The following is a 22237-nucleotide window of genomic DNA, read 5'->3' as shown; positions in this document are numbered from 1 at the left end:
ACAAGTTGTCTTTATGAATTTACTCACATCTGAAATAGCAAAATGTTGGAATTTCCTTAACAGAACATGGTCTACCTTAGCTTTTGTCAGCTTGATCTCATGTGACTGATTTCAAATCCACAATTTCAACTCAACATCATACTGGCCTTTTTCTCTGAATAATATCAACCTGAATAGAAATATCTCTTCAGCAAAGGTAGAGAAACAGGCTTGCTGCACACAAAGCTGTAGTGTTATTTAATACAAGACCTCAAAAGATATAGAACATAAATATTATATTTATTTACAACCAATTTTTAGCAACAGTTCAAAATTGCAAGGGCACTGAAAAATTGGTCCTCACACTTACAACCACAGCATCATCAGCTCTTTTGATCACATGATCAAAATTTAGGCACTTGGCAATGAGTAATTATTTACAATGGCTGCAGTGTCCTGGGATCATGTGATTGCCATCTGTCACCTACCCAACCAGCTTTCACCAAGCAAAATCAATGGGATGAAGCTGAATTTGCTTAATGACCACATGATTCACTTAAGAACTGTGGCAAAAAAGATACAAATGAGGTATGATTCACTTAATAATTGCCTTGCTTAGCAACAGAAATTCTGGTTCCAACTGTGAACATCAGTTGCCTGTAGCAAATGGTGTTGGAAGTACGGCACATGTAACACCACTACTACATGAGTTGCATTGGCTACTGGTGTGTTTCCAGGTTCAATTCAAGGTGCTGGTTGTCATCTTTACAGTCCTACATGGCTCGGGACTGGGTTACCCAAGGGACTGTATGGTTTCAAGAGTCTGTACCTGTCCAATTTGGTCCAGCAGATTGGACATGCTGTAAATTCCATCAGCCAAAGAATGCGTTCTGACAAGGATCAGAAGATGGGCCTTCTCTCCTGTAGCCTCTACTTTGTGGAATCTTCTTCCTTTGGAGATTAGAACGTCTCTGATTCACTTGGCCTTTTGGAAGGCTTAAAATCTTGGTTTTGTGACCAGGCCTGGAGTTTTAAAAGTATTATAGACCCCATTTCTTGGCTTTATTGTTAACTGATTGGTTATCTCGATTACTGCTTGTATTTGTGTTAGATCCGATGATGGAAGAGACGGACAGAGCTCTTTCAGTAACAACAGCTGTTTATTAGTAGACCAGTACAACCCAACAGAATGCTTGTTTGGCAGTGTCCTCTTTTATAGAGGGCTGCCAGACGGCTTAACCAATGAGCTTTAAGTATTTTCCCGCCTTTTTGGAGGACCTGAGTGAAACCTACAGCTTACTCCTTATATGGTACATAACAATTTGTTTTGTATTGTTTCTGTTTTTTTCACTGTTTTATCATTTTAGAACCATTAGCAACCTAGAATCATTTGGTTGAGATGGGCCGCCATAGAAATTGAATAATTAAATACATTTATTACTAAAAACAAAGGTTGGTGAATTTCTTGTTCTAAAAGAATATAATTTTACACTACTGATCCATGAATACAATCATCTTTATCTTTGTATAACTATTAAGTAGCTCACTGAAACACTTCCAGGGGGATATGAAAATATTAGAAAGTATTACTTCACAGAAAAAGAAGTGGAAGCTTGAAACCAACTTCCAGCAGAGATTGAGGGTCAATCATCAGTAACTGATTTTAAACATGCCTGGGATGAACACATATCCACCCTAAGACAAAAACTAAAAATAAATAAAATATAACAATAATAATTAAAATAATAAATTTGTTAATTAATTGTTTTTTTTAAAAAAAACCCACTAAACTCAAAGGGCAGACTCGATGAATCATTGGGTCTTTTTCTGCCATGTTTTTATGTTTCTATATGCTAGTTTAGTCCTCTGTCATAAGAATGATTTTATTAATCCGATGCCTTCAGAGCTTCCTCTCAGTATTATTGTTTGGTCTCTACCATAGAGACCAAACATGTGGCTTTTTTTAATAAAACATTTGCATGAAGCTGCTCTGAAAGACTTCCATAGGATAATGTTATTTTAGAGTTGTCCGATTAAAGAAAGAAGCCTGAGACTGAGGGATAGGGGGAAAAAAAATCAGACTAAAGATTAACAGAAATAGCTCTACAAGTAGTAAAACAAATGATGATCACTCCTTTTTGGCGTCTGGCTATGCCAAGCTGGGGGAGAAAAAAAATAGGAGCTTTAGAACACTGACAATCTGGTATATTGAAGTATGACCATTATTTTTTATTTTCCACGTTTTTGGTCCAAAGACAGTTCTGAGTAATTGATTCCCATAATGAGCTATGGTTCGTTAGTCAATTTAATTTATAATTGAATTGGATGGATGTAACTCTGTGTAAAATTGTCTCTGAAGAATCTGTTTTGTTCGTCTGTTCAACTTGTGGCAGGGATAGAAGAAAATCTAAATTATTCCTTTTTGCAAGGAGGGAAAACTCTAAAAAGTAGCAGCTTCCCTTGTGAAAATAAGAAGCAGGGGAGAAACAGTTGCAGGGTAAAATCTCACACTATTAACAAAAATGTACGAAAACCTTTTAATTTACATATTAGGGTTAAGGTTGACACAATTACATCTGGAAGATAACTCTCTCTCTTTCTCCTTTGAAGGTTAGAGATACATCCCAGTACAGTAAACATCATATTAAATGTGTGTGCCCGCACGTGCATACACACACACATACACACACACAAATATATAACGTGCGCAAGTTAAAATGTATTCTCCACTTTAACACAAGCTACAAATCTCAAAATTATTGTATTATAATGTTAGAAGCCAGCAAGTCGTTGGGTTAAATTGATGATTAAAGAGCTATGCTTAGTGGCAGAACCTGTGTTATATGAAGAAGGTTCCAGATTCAATCTCCCGCAATTGCAGTAAAAAAAAAAAAAAAGGAATTGGAGAGCAGATGATGTGACAGACCTCTGCTTGAAGCCCTGGGGAGCTGCTGCCAATCAACTAGACAATAGAGTAATGGGCCAAATGGGTCAACAGTCTGATGAGACATTAAGATGCTTCCTATAATACTTATGTCATATTTCAGTGGCCTTTGAAGGATAAAGATGCTTACAAATACATTATATATTTCATACAACATGATAATTTCATACAGTAATATCACTAACCAGTTTTACTAATCAGAATCATGTTATTGTTAGTGCCTTTTAAGTCAGTCTTGACTCAGGATGACTACCTGTGCAGCAGTTTTCTCAGCATCATTTTTGAAAGTGATTTATCATTGCCTCCTTCCTAGGCCTGAGAGGGGGTGACTGGCCCAGAGCCACTCAACTGGCTTTTGTCTTAAGGGAAGACTAGGTTTCCGAGTTTCTAGCCTAATGCTTTATCCATTACACCAAACTGCCTCTCAATCAGACTAGAAGACTTCCAAGGTCCCTTCTGTTATCCTGCTTGCCATAGAACAGACAAAATATGTTTGTATTTTGGGGGGAAACATCAAAAGATGCTGGAGGATAAAAAGTTTGGCCTGACATTACCCTAATAACAGAATATCTTGATCTCACTCACTATATGAGACAGCAGTCTTTTCTAGCCAACACGACTTTTGACCAACTGTTTGAAAGAGCCAATTATTTATAACAGGGGTCTCCAACCCACAGGCCGTGGCCCACTACCTGGCTGTGGCCCATTCAGAACCAGGCCACGGAAGTGGCAACTGAGTGCATGTGTGTGGGGCTCCACTTGCATGAGCAGCAGACAAGCTGCATATTCAGCTCCATTTGTGCGAGAGATGGGTGCACATGGCTGCCGCTTATGCAAATGAAGCTGCATGCGTGTGCTCGCCCGCCGTTTGCACGGAACCATTGCCTCTCCCTCCCCCACTGGTCTGCAAAGCTGGAAAGTTTGGGGATCGCTGATTTATTCATTAGATCCCTCCTAAAAACATGTGAAATAATTTGTAAGAAGAGTTACATTTATTTATTCCTTACTTATCATTGTGATTGGCCAGAAAGCCAATAGCTTATTTTTGCAGTTGGAAACAGACAATCAAAAGAATACATGGAGAGATAGTTGGCCATTATACATAGGATGCAGGCTACTTCTAGTTGACTGATTTTCATTTAGGGCAGTGACAAAAATATATGTGCAGTTTTCAGCATTAGGATCTAGAAATAAAATATAACATCTAGCTGACTCCTATTACCATTATGTACCTTTGAAACATTAACTGAGCCAATATTTGTTTGACAGGATGCTCCAGATCATAAGTTACACATTCATTCCCCTGGGCTTGAAAAAAACAGTCATACTGAACTCCTACTCAAGTCCCGCTTAAAAACTTGGATGTTGGATTGGTTTAATGAGCCCCAAGCATATGATGTACTAACCCAGGCCATGAAAACATCTAGCTTTGAGGATAATGAGATGTTTGATAACATCTATCCAAATGACTGAAGCATTGGAGCCACATGACATGCTTCAGGGAAATGGCAGAAATCCTCTAGCATTCACCCATCAGCCAGTTTGATCTTTGTCAGGGGGAGCCTTTGAAGATCTCTAATAGGCTGTTCAGCCTGACCCTGTTTGTAAGTGTTGCATTTCCCACATTTTTTAAAAAAATGCAACCCCCTCCTAATTAAAATGATTAGCATTTGTATTTGGTACCTAAACACCAAATGTAGAAAGTGTCTGTTTCTATACATTTGAGACAGTAGAACGGAATTCTACTAACCCAATACACTGACAGGATTTAATGGAGTTGTAACTAAACACACCCACAAACACACAAACATAGACAATAGCAAAGCAAAGAAAAGAAATTTGACTACAGGGGAAAACCAGCCCAACTACAATGGGATGTGGATGATAATCACCTATCCTCGATCCCAAAAGGCATATATATTTATCTTACAGCCAAAGGACTATTTTGGCTGTAAGCAGAATGTAGAGAATTTGTACTGGAGAGGATTTCATATGCATTTGTAGAGGCAATGATGACACACTACTCTTCAGACTCAAATGGCCTCCAGTTAAGAGGTCGCTTAACAATCTCATTTGTCTATATTTGCATCAAGTCCTCAGTAAATTCAAATGGCAACAGGCTTCCAGGCTCCTTATGTTATTCAGATAATAGGGTTTTTCCTTTTCGTGTAACTGTAATAGTGCAACTGTAATGTCTAATCTATGTCATACTTTGAGAAATGCTTATACATTCATTTTCTGAGCGAGTTACATCTTTTTCCCCTCCTGACTGCATTCACTGCTACATCGGGGGTGGGGAGGGGGGGAGGAACCAGCATTTTTTGTCTTTGGAAAACATCATGCTGTGATGTTGTTTTACGAAGAAATTCTAGCATTTGGACCAATGTTTCCAATACTCAGTTAAACATAGATTGTGTGTTTGTAAATGAAAGAAGCATACCGTTTAACACCAGAGGGAGACTGGAGCTGTTGAAATAATTATACCGCTGCTGAAAAATTTTCTATATACGTTCTTTTTAAAACAAAGGTGTATAAAACAATAGAATATGTTTCTGTTTTTTTAAAAATTTTTTTGACATCAATCATTTCTACATAATGCACAAAGCAAACTCTAGAGCTCAGATAAGATGTGTCACTATAAACTTATGTTCAGAGGCACTTTTATCAGTGTGATCAATCATTTAATAACTTATGCAAGTTTCATACTACACACACACACACACACACACACACACATAGATACAGTATATATACAGTACATATTGGATCTAAATGTATAGATAGATAAGATAGATAGATAGATAGATAGATAGATAGATAGATAGATAGATAGATAGATAGATAGATAGATAGATAGATAGTGTGTGTGTATACATATAAATATATGGGATGTGTATACATGTGTACACAATACACATGCACACTATATCTTTAAATTCCTGTAATGGTATTTCTAAAACTATTACCTAATCTGAAAGCAAGATATAGACCACTGTTATCATTCATTTCTAAACTAAGATTGCTGAAGAAAAAGAGAAGATTTTTTAAAATATTTTTAATGGCTTATCAGATGGATATCCTAAAAGAAAATATGGATGAAGAGAAGGGTACAATCTTGCAATGCATAGGGCATCCATACAAATTCAGAAATATGTGAAGAAAAAAGCTCTAGAAGTGAAGGACAAATGGATTAATTACCACTGAATCAAAGTCTACAAAAAACAAACTACAGATAATCCTCGATTTACAACAGTTTATGACCATTCAGAGTTACAACATCTCTGAAAAAATTGACTTATGACTGTTTTCACACTTACGACCACTGCAGCATCCTCATGGTCACATAATCAAAATTTGAATGCTTGGCAACTGGTTCATATTGTTGTAGTGTCCAGTTGTAGTGTCCTGGGGGTTACGTGTTTCCCTTTTGTGACTTTCTGACAAGCAAAGTCAATGGAGAAGGCAGATTCACTAAACTAACATGTTGCTAACTTAACAACTGCGGTGATTCACTTAACAACTGTGGCAACAAAGTTCATAAAAATTCACTTAACAACTGTCTCATTTTGCAACAGAAATTTTGGGCTCCAATGTAGTTGTAAATCAAGGACTACCTGAATGGGTTTTTTGGAGGTTCAGATTTGCTATGTTATTTATTTATTTATTCTATTATGTTTTTCTTTGCCTCTTTGCTTTTTATTTTGCTTTGTGTATGTTGCCTAGAGTAGGTTAGGAGTTGGCAGGCGCCAAAATAAAATAAAATCAATCAATCAATAGAAATAAAGAAATGCAAATTAGTAATGGAGCTATTCAAAAACTAGATGGGAAAGTTTTAATGTCCCAGGACACACTATGTCTTACCTCAAGGGGGCTACCCTTAAGCAAAGAGATTACAAAGACTGATTTCATCATGAGACAAACTGTAATGAGTAAGGATGTTTCTCATTATTTCTTGTACATGTCATAATAATGGCCACTGAAAAAATGTCTGTGTTACACCCATCAACAGTTTTATGAGTATGTTCTGGCTTCACCAAGAGTTAAGAATCTGGGACTTTCCAAGTGTTGCTGAAATACAGCAGGCAAAAGCCCCTGCCAATAATGAAGAATGCTTTAAATTAGAGTTGGAGCACATTTGAGCACTAAAGTTCTCCACTTCCATAGACAATTATTTCTTTCTGTTATTCTTCTTTCGTCATTCCACTTCATAATCCTGGAATATTCACACTTCTATCCCAGGATAATAGTTCTGATGAAATGTATTGTAATTTCCCCAAACTTATGCTATTACGTTCAATCAACACAAGATCCTCCACTATTCCACTGAATTCTGAAACAGTCCTATTACGTGCATGTAATGGTGACATAAGGAAGGCATAAGGTCAGAAGGAAGATATTTTGATTTGGCATAGTTCTAAATTTCTTTTGGAACCGGCACCAGCAATGCTGGCAGATGGTTGCCCTCATCACTAAACTAATTCAGTGGACTTCCCATCTTTTTACATTTCTGACACAACTGCTTCTTGATTCATGCAAACTAGTTCAGTCTTACTCCATTCTTTAATCATAGAGAACTGTCCCGTGTCTGCTGCATAATTCTGCTTTAGCTGGCATATTTTGTCAAATGTTGATTGAAATAAATTAAGGAGGTAATTATTGCCCCAATGGGGCAGCAACACTTTTTAAAACACCATTTTTAAAATAACTTTTGGAGACTTGATCTTTGAAAAATCTGCCAGATATTGTTCGTCAGAAATGAAAGGTAGTTAAAGAAAATGAAGTGGGGTGGCTAAGACAAAAAGTAAACTAAACTAAAATAAAGTAAAACAAATTGTTTAAAAAAGTTATGTCAGTTTAAAAGTTTACAGTTCTATAATGAGTTTTGGGGAAGCTTGGGACATAAAAATAGTAGAATACAAAATGATGATTATATTGGGAGAAGTGTGAACAAAGATATTATCTGATGGATATGACCATGGGGGGCGGGGGGCGGTCGAAAGCATCATCTGGAGCTATGATCACAAGATCAAAACCCTGCCTCTTTTTTTTGAACATGTGATTTCATCTTTAGGAACCAAAGCACTTTGTATTAATGCTTCTGCTTATTAGAAATAAAATAACTACTTCTGTGCATTTCTTGGCTCAACAAATATAGGGCTGCCAACATAACTGCTTTTTTTCAGGCTTTAGACCTACCTGTGTTTGCTACCTACAACCGGTATTAGCTGCTAAGATTAGTGGGCATCAGCAGCTTTAATTTCAGACTAGATTTTATTCCTTTGCTTCACCTGGCATTTATATATTGTATGTGGCAGAGATGACATAGTTTAATGCTTTAATAACCCAGTGAGTGAAGTGAAAGTTAGATACATATCCAATTTGTCAAATTGTAGGCCCAAATATTTGAATCCCACCATCTTCACCTCATTCCTTAAATAATTCTAGTTTCAATAGAAAGTGTTCCCAGTTTATAAGCCATGACCCAAAGTTTTGCTTTGCATTATCTTTGCTAGTAACTCACTCCCCCCACCCCCAAAGTAAACATTTGAAGCAACAAAGCCTTAAAAAGTTCTTCTGAGAGAGCATCTTTTTCGCCCATCTCCAGAAAAAAAAGAGAACTTATTTTGGCTACATTAACTACATGGCGACACCCATGAACTGAAAGCTTAAAACAAAATGAATGGAAGGTCAAACTTTAGTACAACCATTAATCTGTATTGCCACATCCTGGAATGAAAAAAATATATGAGAAATGTAAACACAATTTTCAACCAGCATTTGATAGAAGTAGATATGCATAGTCTGAGAGATAACCTTTCATGAAAATTGGGAAGTTGGACTATATGTCAGAGTGTGCGTATGTGTGTGTACATGTACTCACATACTCTTTGTTATGGCGTGTTTTTCATCTAATACTTTCATCATTTTTATTTTGGGTGATGGAGGAAGTGTGACTTCTGATAAAAAGGAGCAATGTGAGGGAAATATCCCAAAGGATGATGCTATTTTTCATCTTTAATGTGTTTCTGACCTTACTTATTCTCTACTTATCCTTCTTTTTCCAATTTTTGGGAGATCATTATTCTTTTTGCAGGTGCCCTTTGGCCTCTATTTTCTTGACTTTTTGTTTGCACACAATAATTCATTTCCACTCCCTTTCCATCTTTAATGTCTATCCTTAGTTTTTTTTTTTAAATTCTCCTGAATTTCCAGCTCACTACTATTCAAGTATTGCTCTGTTTTGTTTTTAAATCATGCTTCTTCCTTCCTTCTTTCCATTATGCCATTATTAGATTTTTCACCTCTCTTATACAATGCATACATTCATGTATTGAGAAGATTGCATCAAATGGCGGATCAGGGCTGCACATATGGACACATATATAGAACAGAACAGAAAAGAATACTTTATTGGCCAAGAATGATTGGACACACAAGAAATCTGGTCATAATCTCATAATACAAAAAAAAAGGTAATATAGTAATAAGATACTAATAGGAGAAAGTAGTAGAAAAGATGACTAGGATAATAATAATATAGTCCTACTACATGGGTAATTATCCTTAGGGATAAGACCAGTGGTGGTATTCAGCTGATTACATCCAGTTCGGGCAAAGTAGTAGCGGCTGCTGCTGGAGGCTCCATCCACCTACCCGGACGTAATCACGTCCTGTTTTTTTATGTTCTGCGCATGCACGGATACATACAACCGGTAGCAAAGGTAAGTGAACACCACCCCTGGATAAGACAGTACTGTGGTAATTAGGCAGCAGAGTGATGGCACAAGGGAAAAGTTTGTGTTTAGTTGTTTTGGCACGCAATGCCCTATCATGGCTTCCTGAGGGGAGGAGTTGAAACAGTTTATATCCAGGATGTGAGAGGGTCTATAGATATTTTCTCAGCCCTCTTTCTGAACTTTGCAGTATACAGATCCTCAATGGAAGGCAGGCTGGTTGCAATTGTTTTTTCTGCTGTCCTAACTATCTGTTGAAGTCTATACCTGACGTGTTTGGTTGCTGTACCAAACCAGATATATGCATACTCACAGAAAATGGTGCAATATAGAAGTAGGGTCATTGGAAGGAGAAAAGATTAAAAAAATTTTTTGTAAATTTCTTTTTAAGCTATTCTTAATAGGACTGCTCTTTCCCTGTAGCTATTAACAATGGGAAACAGTGGTATCAACTGCATTAGATTTTCTCTCTGTGTGTATATGTAATATTACTACCCTCCAGCAGTCCTAATCAAGATAGCTGTTTCCCCACACTAGGACAAGTGAATAAATTATCAGTGCAGGTGGCCTGTTATTACATCCTACCCATACTTCATCAAGTACTGTAGCAAATTTTAAAGTGCACAGACACAATCTAGGCCAGTGTTTCTTATCCTTGGTAACTTTTAAGATTTTCTAAGGCTGGGGAATTCTGGGAATTGACGTCCATACTTCAGGGTTGAGAAATGCTGACCTAGGCAGCCAGGGATAGAGGAAAACACAACCTTGAAAAAGAAGATCCATTAAAATAGTCAGCTGATGGTTGATTCTATGCGTTATTCGCCACAGGAACTCTTGCGCCTGCGAGGTGCCCCCGCCTCGCAGGAATGGCCCACCACATTACCGAGGGCCGGCCTCTATGACGGGTCTTGGGACCCACAGAGGTGGCATGCTAAAAAGAAGGGTTTATGGGGTTTTTTAGAAAGGGAATTTTTAAGGGGTGGGAGGGTAAGGGCGGGAAATGGGGGTAACCCGTCGGGTAGGGGGCCAGTTCCTGCACATGCTCGCGGCGGTTTTTCTTTATTAGGTCCAGAGGTTATGGGGGGAGAGCGTGTTCCTATTTTTGAGGGTGGTTCTATTGACACGGTAAGTGGGAGAGGCAGGTATGGCGGAAGCGAGGGGTCATACCAAGTTTCGGGAGCGCGTGCTCGATGTTTGAAAGCGATCACGCGCTCCGACCCCTTGGACTTCACCCGTTCCCCGGATGGTCAGGATCCTCAGAGCTTGGGCCTCCGGCTGATGTTGTGCAATGCCCGGTCCGTGGTGAACAAAGCCCCCCTCGTTTGTGACCTTATACAGGGGGGTTCCGCGGACCTTATGGGCATTACGGAGACCTGGTTGGGCACTGAAGGGGGCGTGCCCCTGGTTGAGTTGTGCCCGCCGGGTTTCCGTGCATTCCATCAGCCGAGGGCCCAGGGTAGGGGTGGGGGGGTGGCGGTTGTGATTAGAGAGAGTCTAGAGCCGAGGAGACCACTGTACCTCAGATTGCCGGGTGCGAATCCTCTTGTGAGATGGGGTCATAGGTGTCAGATGGGTATGCTGATCACGTACCTGGCTCCTTGCTGCGTGACAGCTGCCCTGCCCGAGCTCCTGGAGGTGCTGGCTGGGGTGGCAGTTGAGACCCCCAGACTTTTAGTCATGGGGGACTTTAACTTGCCATTGTCTGGCTCGTCATCGACGGCAGCTCGGGAGTTCATGGCTTCCATGACGGCCTTGGACATGACCCAAGTAGTTGATGGCCCTACTCACATTGGGGGTGGCACCCTGGACCTGATTTTTCTCTCTGGTCAGTGGTTGAGAGATCTGGACTTAAAGGAATTAGTCATTGAACCTTTGTCATGGTCAGATCACTCTCTTCTTCGCCTGGACTTTCTGACCGCCATTCACCACCGCAGGGAGACGGAGCCGACACGTTGGTTCCGTCCCAGGCGCCTGATGGACCCGGATGGGTTCCGGACGGAGCTTGGGCCATTTCCTGAGGGTCTGGCTCACGGCTCGACTGAGGAACTTGTTGCGGCCTGGGAACAGGCCGCGGCGGGGCCTTGGACCGTGTCGTGCCTTTGCGGCCTCTGACCCGGCGCAGGTCCCAACCGCCCTTGGTTCTCCGAGGAGCTGAGAGGATGAAGCGCCGGAGAAGACGCCTGGAGAGTCTCTGGAGGTCTAGCCGTTCGAAGCTGATCGACACTAGTGAAGTCCTATACTAGGACTTACCTAGTGGCATTGAGGAAGCGAGGCGTAGCTCGCCTCCTCCCTCATTGCATCGGCAGATAACCGCCCAGCCGCCCTGTTTGGTGACTCGCTCCCTCCTACATCAGGGGAGCGGGATGACCCGCTGCAGGGACGTGCTGAGGAGTTTAACGGTTATCTATACGATAAAATCGTTCAACCGGGATGGTCTGGACCAAGATTGCAGTGATACGGGCGAGATGCACGAGGGCGGTCTTGGTGACATTGTGTGGGATGAGTTTGACCCTGTGGCTCCCGAGGACATGGACAGGTTGTTGGGTAGGTTGAATGCCACCACGTGTTTACTGGACCCGTGCCCCTCTTGGCTGGTGCTGGCCACTCGAGAGGTGACACGAGGCTGGCTCCAGGCGATTACGACTGCTTCTTTGGTGGAGGGTGTCTTCCCGGCCGCCTTGAAAGAGGCGGTGGTGAGGCCCCTCCTTAAGAAGCCGTCCTTGGACCCGGCTGTTTTAGGTAATTATCGTCGGTCTCCAACCCGCTCGCGAAGGTTGTAGAAATATGGTGGCATATCAATTTCCCTTGCACCTGGATGAAACTGTCTATCTAGACCCGTTCCAGTCCGGTTTCGGCCCGGTTACAGCACGGAGACGGCTTTGGTCGCGTTGGTGGATGATCTCTGGAGGGCCAGGGACAGGGTTGCTCCTCTGCCCTGGTCCTATTAGACCTCTCAGCGGCTTTCGATACCATCGACCATGGTATCCTGCTGCGCGGTTGGAGGATTGGGAGTGGGAGGCACCGTTTATCGGTGGTTCTCCTCCTATCTCTCCGACCGGTCGCAGTCGGTGTTGACGGGGGCAGAGGTCGGCCCGAGGCGCCTCACTTGTGGGGTGCCGCGGGGTCGATCCTCTCGCCTTCTGTTTAACATCTACATGAAGCCGCTGGGTGAGATCATCAGTGGTTTCGGTGTGAAGTACCAGCTGTATGCGGATGACACCCAGCTGTACTTTTCTACACCGGACCACCCCAACGGTTATCAAGTGCTGTCCCGGTGCCTGGAGGCCGACGGGTCTGGATGGGGAGAAATAGGCTCAAGCTCAATCCTCCAAGACAGAGTGGCTGTGGATGCCGGCATCCCGATACAGTCAGCTAAATCCGCGGCTGACCATCGGTGGCGAGTCATTGGCCCGATGGAAAGGGTCCGCAACAGGCGTCCTCCTGGATGAGCGGCTGTCTCTAGAAGACCATTTGACGGCCGTCTCCAGGAGAGCGTTCTACCAGGTTCGCCTGGTACGCCAGCTGCGCCTTTCTGGACGGGATGCCCTATGCACGGTCACTCACGCACTCGTGACGTCTCGCCTGGATTACTGCAATGCTCTCTACATGGGGCTCCCTTGAAGGGCATCCGGAGGCTGCAGTTAGTCAGAATGCGGCTGCGGGTGATAGATGGAGCCCCGTGGCTCCCGTGATAACACCATCCTGCGCAGGCTGCACTGGCTACCTGTGGCTTTCGGGTGCGCTTCAAGGTTTTGGTGACCACCTTTAAAGCGCTCCATGGCATTGGGCGGGTTACTACGGGACCGCCTACTGCTACCGAATATCTCTCACCGACCCGTGCGCTCTCACAGAGGGTCTCCTCAGGGTGCCGTCGGCGCGGCAATGTCGTCTGGCGACACCCAGGGGGAGGGCCTTCTCTGTGGGGGCCCCCACCCTCTGGAATGAACTACCCCCAGACTTCGTCAGCTCGGACCTCGGACCTTCCGCGGGCTTAAAACGTATTTATTTAATTGTGCAGGGCTGAGCTAGATTTTAAATTATTGGTTTTAAATTGGGTTTTACTTGATATTTTAATTCTAAATTTACGGGCTTCTTAGAATCAGTTTTTTAATTGTTTTATATTGTATTTATATGTTTTTTAAATGCCTGTACACCGCCCTGAGTCCTTCGGGAGATAGGGCGGTATATAAATTTGAATAAATAAATAAATAAATAAATAAATAAAAGGACAGGAATTGCTACTTTTGCTTCTCTAGATCAGGGGTCACCAACCTTTTGGAACTCAGGGACCACTAAATTCATAATTTTAAAACCCGTGGACCACTAATATGATCTGGGTGGGTGGGTGTGGCAAGGTGGTCATGTGACTGGGTGGGCGTGGCCAACTCAATGTCACTCATGTCGAGGGACACCTTGCTAGCTTCTACTCGCTACTCCTTGCCTGCCTACCCAGGCTTTTTAGGGTCCCAACGGGAAGCAGTTGCTGGAGCTAAACAGCCACCATGAGAAAGAGTTGGCAAAACAGCTGGCTCGGTTCAAATTGAATTGAGCAAGAAGGAGGCTCAGCAGAAGCACCTCACTGAGGACTACAAGCATAGGCTTTCCAAACAGAGGGAAGACCTGTGGGAGTGCAAGGCCAGGTACCGGTTGCCTGGTGGCTCAGTGGGCTGAGATGGTCAGCCAGTTCCAGGCCATGACGGAGTCCCACTGGAACAAGGCCCTCTGGCTCTTCACCACCAGCAGCCTTTCCCTCCAGCCTTCACCCAAAGCCCCACACCAGGAGGCCAAAGCAGACTCCAAGTCGGAATTTCTGGGCCCCTCTGACCCACACAAAAAGACCCCAAAGGGGGAGACTCTCTACAGCAACCCAAACTTCCATTGCACATATCCGTCCCTGGGGCTGTAGTTTGAGGACCCCTGATTTAGTGCAATATAAAAAAATGCAAATAATTTTTCTGGGGACCACCAAAATTTTCTCACGGACCACCAGTTGGTGACTGCTGCTCTAGATGACAAAAACTGTTCTGGTCATTAGTTACCAGTCATCCATACAGCTTCTTTCTTCCAGTTTCATTATTGCAATATATGCCGTATGAAGGCATGTTTGATTATTAAAATTACTAAACAGATTACAAGAATAAGTGATCCTATATCTGGAATCCAACACAGGATTTCCTGGAAGTAAGGTTAAATCAAATTTAATTGCATATAAACGATTGAGTGTGAGAAAGCCTAAATGCATTCATGCATTATGGGGAGGGGGGAACACAGCCTATTCTGCTATAATCAATAGATTTGAAAATGGATAACTGGATTAAGGAAAAAGAGGATTTTTATTCTGAAGGAAAATATTCCACACATTTTCTGCAGCTCGAGACACAGAACAATTTGAAAAGACAGCGTTAGGAGATTCCTTTACATCAAGTCAGAATATTCATCCAGCTAATCCAAATCTGTGAAAGCAGTACACTTTTAGGCAGAATCCTTTCCTATTCTCTCTCTCTCCCATTCTCTCTCTCTCTCATTCATTCATTCATTCATAAATTCATTCAATTTGTATAGCCTTCCAACTCTAACCAGTGACTCTGGGCTGCAAACAATCATAAAAACAATTGTACAAAAACAAATTAAATACAAATAGCAATTAAATATATTATATTTTGACAAGGTCAGCATAACCAGGAAAGGAAGACCTTCACACTCTTGGGACTCCAGGCCTGGACCAAAAAACAGGTCTTCAAGGACTGCTGAAAGGCCAGCAGGGTTGGGACCATCCTAACTTGAGGTAGGGAGATATTCCAGAGGACAGATGCTTTGATTTCTTGTGGAAACTATAATAATAGAATCCACTGCAGGGAAAGCATGTATTTCACCACTGAGTTATAACCACAAGGCAGGAGCGGCGGGCACCATATAGAATCTCATCCACAATGGGACAGGCTAAGAACAAACAGGCAGAGCATGTATGACCTGATATGATCAAATGCTTAGAAATATGAATTTATTTTGTGCTCTTTTTCATGATTAGTAGCATTATGCTGTTATGCAAATAATCTGTTATTTATAGAGAGATGCATTATGCAGTTATGCAAATCACCCATAAATAATTAATATTTCTCATCATTATTTGTGGGGAAATGTGCCCCTAAAGCATGTAATATCAGGTATTTAATATATTGTGGCCTTTTGCTTGTTACTCTTTATGAATAGCATGTTGTTCATACCCATGTTTTTACTTTACTGTTCAGTATTTATAAATCTCTTTGAAGTACTATGAGTTTGTTGAGATCCGTGTCGATGGAGGGTGGCTTTCTTGGACTTTGGGAAAAAGGCGGGGATTGGGCATGCTTGATGGAAATCCTCAGAGCTGTGGCCTAAACACATTTGGAGAACACTCAATTAGAGACGGTTATTATATAACAGGTATGCTTGTTGCAAGAATCATCATAAGATAGCCATATCTTACAGCAATCAGCAAAGCCAACAAGGTACTAATAAATGTTCCCAGAGTTGGAAAAAAATAAGCTAAAGATAGCAATGTGTGGAAGTCCTTTGAGAAAGGTCTGCCCCATAAAAACAACTTTGGCTTTCACCTCAAAATTCACAATTGTTTTATAAACAGCAATAAACAAATCAAGTTGAATGTCACCATCGACAAAGATGTATCTGCAAAATTACTGAAAAGGTATCTTCTAAGGTAAAATTTTGCTATCATCTTTACCTAACAGTACTTGGCCACTGTCTTTACAATATAGGATTTGTATATAAAAAAAGATTTTCCTCCTTATTTTTATTTGACAGAAAATGTGATGGGCCTAAATAATAAAGTGGAAGTCAGATTGACACAGACAAAATATGGATGGATTCATAGATTCCTAGTGGGAATATGATCCCAAAGTAGAAGATAGCTGGTTCATCACTAGCAGCTTTGAGACTGACCAGTTGATGACTCCATATTTCTCTCCCTCTGTTCATGGCAAGCTTCCTGCATGGGTCTATGACTATTCACTATGGCCAACTTGCCATGGGCAACTTACCGTGTACAACTCATCATGGCCAACTTGCCATAGGACAACTCGCTGAGGAAAAAGAGTTACACAAATATCAAAGAAATAGCGGAATAGAATCATTAAAGGCAGAATGAAAAAGGAGGGACACAATTAAATGTAAATGACAAAAAATAAAATATTTTTTTAATTTATTTTAAATAACACTCTTTTAACTAAGCTAAACCAGCTATAGGTACATACTTGTAAGTGGATCACAAGCTTCCTAACAAACAGGAAGCAACAGGTGAAGCTAAGCAGAATCACATCAGATACCTGTACAATTTGCACAGCCCACCCCCAAGGCTGTGTGCTTTCCCCACTTCTCTCTCTATACCAATGACTGCATCTCTAATGTTAAACTATTGAAGTTCGCAGATGACACAACAGTGATAGGTCTCATTCGAGACAATGATGAATCTGCATACAGACGGGAGGTTGAATAGCTAGCCTCATTGTGTGACCGGAACAATCTGGAACTAAACACACTCAAAACCGTAGAAATGGTGGTAGACTTTAGGAGAAACCCTTCTTCCACTTCTCACAGTACTAGACAACACAGTATCAACAGTGGAGACCTTCAAATTTCTAAGTTTTATCATATCGCAAGATCTAAAATGGAGAGTTAACATCAAAAACATCATAAAAAAGCACAACAAAGAATGTTCTTTCTGCGCCAACTCAGAAAGCTCAAACTGCCCAAGGAGCTGCTGATATAGTTCTACAGCGGAATTATTGAGTCTGTCATATGCACCTCTATAACTGTCTGGTTCGGTTCTTCAACCAAAAAAGACAGACACAGATTTCAGAGGATAATTAGAACTGCAGAAAAAACAATTGCTATCAACCTGCCTTCCATTGAGGATGTTGTGTCTTGCCCGCTCTCACCGCAGCCGGGGTCTGCTTATCTGCTCACGGAGGAATGTATGCCTCCCGGCCCCAGTCCTAGCTCCATGCCCAGACAAGCTGCAGAGGAGGGGGCACCTCCCGGTCCCAGCCCTGGCTCCATGCCCAAGCAGGCTGCAGAGGAGGGAGCATCCCCCGGCCCCAGCCCTGGCTCCATGCCCAGGCAAACGGAGCAGCTAGACCCCTCCCCCTCCTCCACAGCATGTGAGCCTGAGGAAAGTTTACTTCCAACAGCTGATTGGAGTGACCCTCGCATCAGAAGATTGGATAGGCGGAGGGAACAGAAGGAAGGAGGCAGGCCTTAATGAGTGCTGAGTCATGGAGCCACACCCCATGGCCTATATAAAGGATCTGCTTTCTGGCAGTCTCTGAGTCAGGCAAAATCGAACTTATCTTGCTGAAGTCACTTACTGGTCTCCTACCTGCTCTGAGGACTTTGCTAGGACTTTGGGCAGAGCTGCAGAGGCAAGCCTGATTCAGATTTCCCTGACCCGGCCGTCAGCGGAGGAGGACACAATTAAATGTAAATGACAAAAAATAAAATATTTTTTTAATTTATTTTAAATAACACTCTTTTAACTAAGCTAAACCAGCTATAGGTACATACTTGTAAGTGGATCACAAGCTTCCTAACAAACAGGAAGCAACAGGTGAAGCTAAGCAGAATCACATCAGATACCTGTACAATTTGCACAGCCCACCCCCAAGGCTGTGTGCTTTCCCCACTTCTCTCTCTATACCAATGACTGCATCTCTAATGTTAAACTATTGAAGTTCGCAGATGACACAACAGTGATAGGTCTCATTCGAGACAATGATGAATCTGCATACAGACGGGAGGTTGAATAGCTAGCCTCATTGTGTGACCGGAACAATCTGGAACTAAACACACTCAAAACCGTAGAAATGGTGGTAGACTTTAGGAGAAACCCTTCTTCCACTTCTCACAGTACTAGACAACACAGTATCAACAGTGGAGACCTTCAAATTTCTAAGTTTTATCATATCGCAAGATCTAAAATGGAGAGTTAACATCAAAAACATCATAAAAAAGCACAACAAAGAATGTTCTTTCTGCGCCAACTCAGAAAGCTCAAACTGCCCAAGGAGCTGCTGATATAGTTCTACAGCGGAATTATTGAGTCTGTCATATGCACCTCTATAACTGTCTGGTTCGGTTCTTCAACCAAAAAAGACAGACACAGATTTCAGAGGATAATTAGAACTGCAGAAAAAACAATTGCTATCAACCTGCCTTCCATTGAGGATGTTGTGTCTTGTCCGCTCTCACCGCAGCCGGGGTCTGCTTATCTGCTCCCGAACACGGAGGAATGTATGCCTCCCGGCCCCAGTCCTGGCTCCATGCCCAGACAAGCTGCAGAGGAGGGGGCACCTCCCGGTCCCAGCCCTGGCTCCATGCCCAAGCAGGCTGCAGAGGAGGGAGCATCCCCCGGCCCCAGCCCTGGCTCCATGCCCAGGCAAACGGAGCAGCTAGACCCCTCCCCCTCCTCCACAGCATGTGAGCCTGAGGAAAGTTTACTTCCAACAGCTGATTGGAGTGACCCTCGCATCAGAAGATTGGATAGGCGGAGGCAACAGAAGGAAGGGAGGGGCAGGCCTTAATGAGTGCTGAGTCATGGAGCCACACCCCATGGCCTATATAAAGGATCTGCTTTCTGGCAGTCTCTGAGTCAGGCAAAATCGAACTTATCTTGCTGAAGTCACTTACTGGTCTCCTACCTGCTCTGAGGACTTTGCTAGGACTTTGGGCAGAGCTGCAGAGGCAAGCCTGATTCAGATTTCCCTGACCCGGCCGTCAGCGGAGGAGTGGGACACGACAGAGGACCTGTATACTGCACAGATCAAAAAGAGGGCTGAGAAAATATCTACAGACCCCTCGCATCCTGGGTATAAACTGTTTCAACTCCTATCCTCAAAACGATGCTATAGAGCACTGCACACCAGAACAACTAGACACAAGAATAGTTTTTTCCCAAATGCCATCACTCTGCTAAACAAATAATTCCCTCAACACTGTCAAACTATTTACTAAATCTGCACTACTATTAATCTTCTCATTGTTCCCATCACCCATCTCCTTCCACTTATGACTGTATGACTGTAACTTTGTTGCTTGTATACTTACAATTTATGTTGATATTGTTTCCTGATTGCTTATTTGTAGCCTATGACTATTATTAAGTGTTGTACCTTAGAATTCTTGATGAACGTATCTTTTCTTTTATGTACGCTGAAAGCATATGCACCAAGACAAATTCCTTGTGTGTCCAGTCACACTTGGTCAATAAAAAATTCTATTCTATTCAACACCTGATGATAAACTGTGACTCCCCTTTCTACTTTTCAGGTATCTATTTACTTCATATATTTACTTCAGCAGTTGCCATTGAACAATTTTACAGTATTGATTCTGACACCCCTTGATTTCACTTACCAACTCACAGACTGTTAGCCTCAGTAACATTGTTCAGCAGTTATCTGGAGATCAAAAAAATCTGACAATTCCTGGCCAATTTTCTCTATTTCTAATTCTTAAAAAAAACTTTAGAATACAGAATTTATTGACTCATTTTTTTTAAAAGAAAAGAAAAATTTTCCAGCCTAATTTCAGAATCTGATTTCCCAGTACAAAGCTAAGCAAGAAAGGTATGATTGTTCTCATAAATAACTCAGGACTATGGAGTATATTTTAAACAAGTTTCCCCACAAGACACAACTGCCCTATATTAAATTATTTTTAAGCACAAGTTGATTAAAGTAACAATTAGTTGCTATTATCTTATGGACATTTTCATAGCATTTCAAAGGCAATTCCAGCTGGAGTAAATTTGTTGCTACCCCATAGGTATAATCAACAGGAAAATTAATAATGATGTTCATGGTGGTTATAAATCATTATACTTTTGGCAATTAATATGGGGAAGAAAATATGAAAGATCTATAGACATTATTATTGTGGAAAGCATCCTTTTAATTTTTTAATTTATCATTGGATACATTTCTATTTACACCAACGCTCAAAGCAGCAATAAAAATAGAACACAATTCAATTAAAATGGAAATAAAAATAAAAAATTAGAATTAGAATATGTAAGAATTAAAGGGTTGTGAAAAATATGATTGTACAATCTCTGTAAGTACTAGGGAATACATTCTGTATTCTGGGATCTATAGTGAAGAAGCCTTCTCCTGTGTATTGTTAGCTGAGCTCCTAATAGTGGGACCATCTTCAAAAAGGTCTCTTTTATTGATCTGACTAATAGTCAGTTTTATCAAGGGAAAGGCAGATAATAATAATGGTGAATACTCAGAACCCCTATGATCACATTTACTTGTTTGTTGGTCATCAACACAACAAAACCCAAACTTCATAAGACTATAACAATAAAAGCAATTCAGACCTGTCACAAGCCTCAGGCTGTTCCAAACCAATTATTCTACAAAAGGTCTCCAGGACAGTTTGGTTTTGACTAGTTACTGGAATCTTAACAGGATAAGTGAAAACTTCCAGAGGAAGAAAAGAAGATGATGATGATGGCTCTGATAAATGTGGAGTTGATGACCATGGCAGGATGAAGATTTGGTAAGTAGACCAGCTCTTCAAAACCACTCTAGACAAGGGGAGGAACTGAGATTGCCTAGAAGTTCTCCAGACAGCTGTTTCTCACAACAAGGCCATAAGATAACGGTCTCTAGTGAGTTTAGAGTTCTAGAAGTTGAGGGAACAGCCAGCTGCCCAAGGAGCTGCTGATCCAGTTCTACAGATGAATTATTGAGTCTGTCATCTGCACTTCTATAACTGTCTGGTTTGATTCTGCAACACAACAAGACAGATACAGACTTCAGAGGATAATTAGAACTGCAGAAAAAACAATTGCTATCAACCTGCCTTCCCTTGAGGACCTGTATACTGCATAGATCAAAAAGAGGGCTGAGAAAATATCTACAGACCCCTCGCATCCTGGACATAAATTGTTTCAACTCCTACCCTCAAAATGATGCTACAGAACACCACACACCAGAACAACTAGACAGAAGAACAGTTTTTTCCCGAATGCCATCACTCCGCTAAACAAATAATTCCCTTAACACTATTAAACTATTTACTAAGTCTGCACTACAATTAATCTTTTCATCTTCTCATTGTTCCCATCACCTTCCACTTATGACTGTATGACTGTAACTTTGTTGCTTGTATCCTTATGATTTATATTGATATTGTTTCCTGATTCCTTATTTGTGGAACCCTATGACTATCATTAAGTGTTGTACCTTATGATTCTTTTCTTTTATGTACACTGAGAGCATATGCACCAAGACAAATTCCTTGTGTGTCCAGTCACACTTGGCCAATATAACATTCTATTCTATTCTATTCTATTCTATTCTATTCTATTCTATTCTATTCTATTCTATTCTATTCTATTCTTGCTCAAACTTTGGTTGACATCTTTGCAAGACTATTAAGTTTGCATGCTTTCTTTTCTAATTACTTTTGGAAATCATTTGTTAATTGCTTTTCAGCTATTAGAATGTTTTGGATTGACAGTTTGATGGCACTAGATGAATTTTATTCAATCCTTAGTGAAAGTTCTAATTACAAATTT

The sequence above is a fragment of the Ahaetulla prasina genome, chromosome 3 (genome assembly GCF_028640845.1).
Source record: "Ahaetulla prasina isolate Xishuangbanna chromosome 3, ASM2864084v1, whole genome shotgun sequence".
In the NCBI taxonomy this organism is placed as follows: Eukaryota; Metazoa; Chordata; class Lepidosauria; order Squamata; family Colubridae; genus Ahaetulla; species Ahaetulla prasina.
This window is presented reverse-complemented; position numbering follows the sequence as displayed.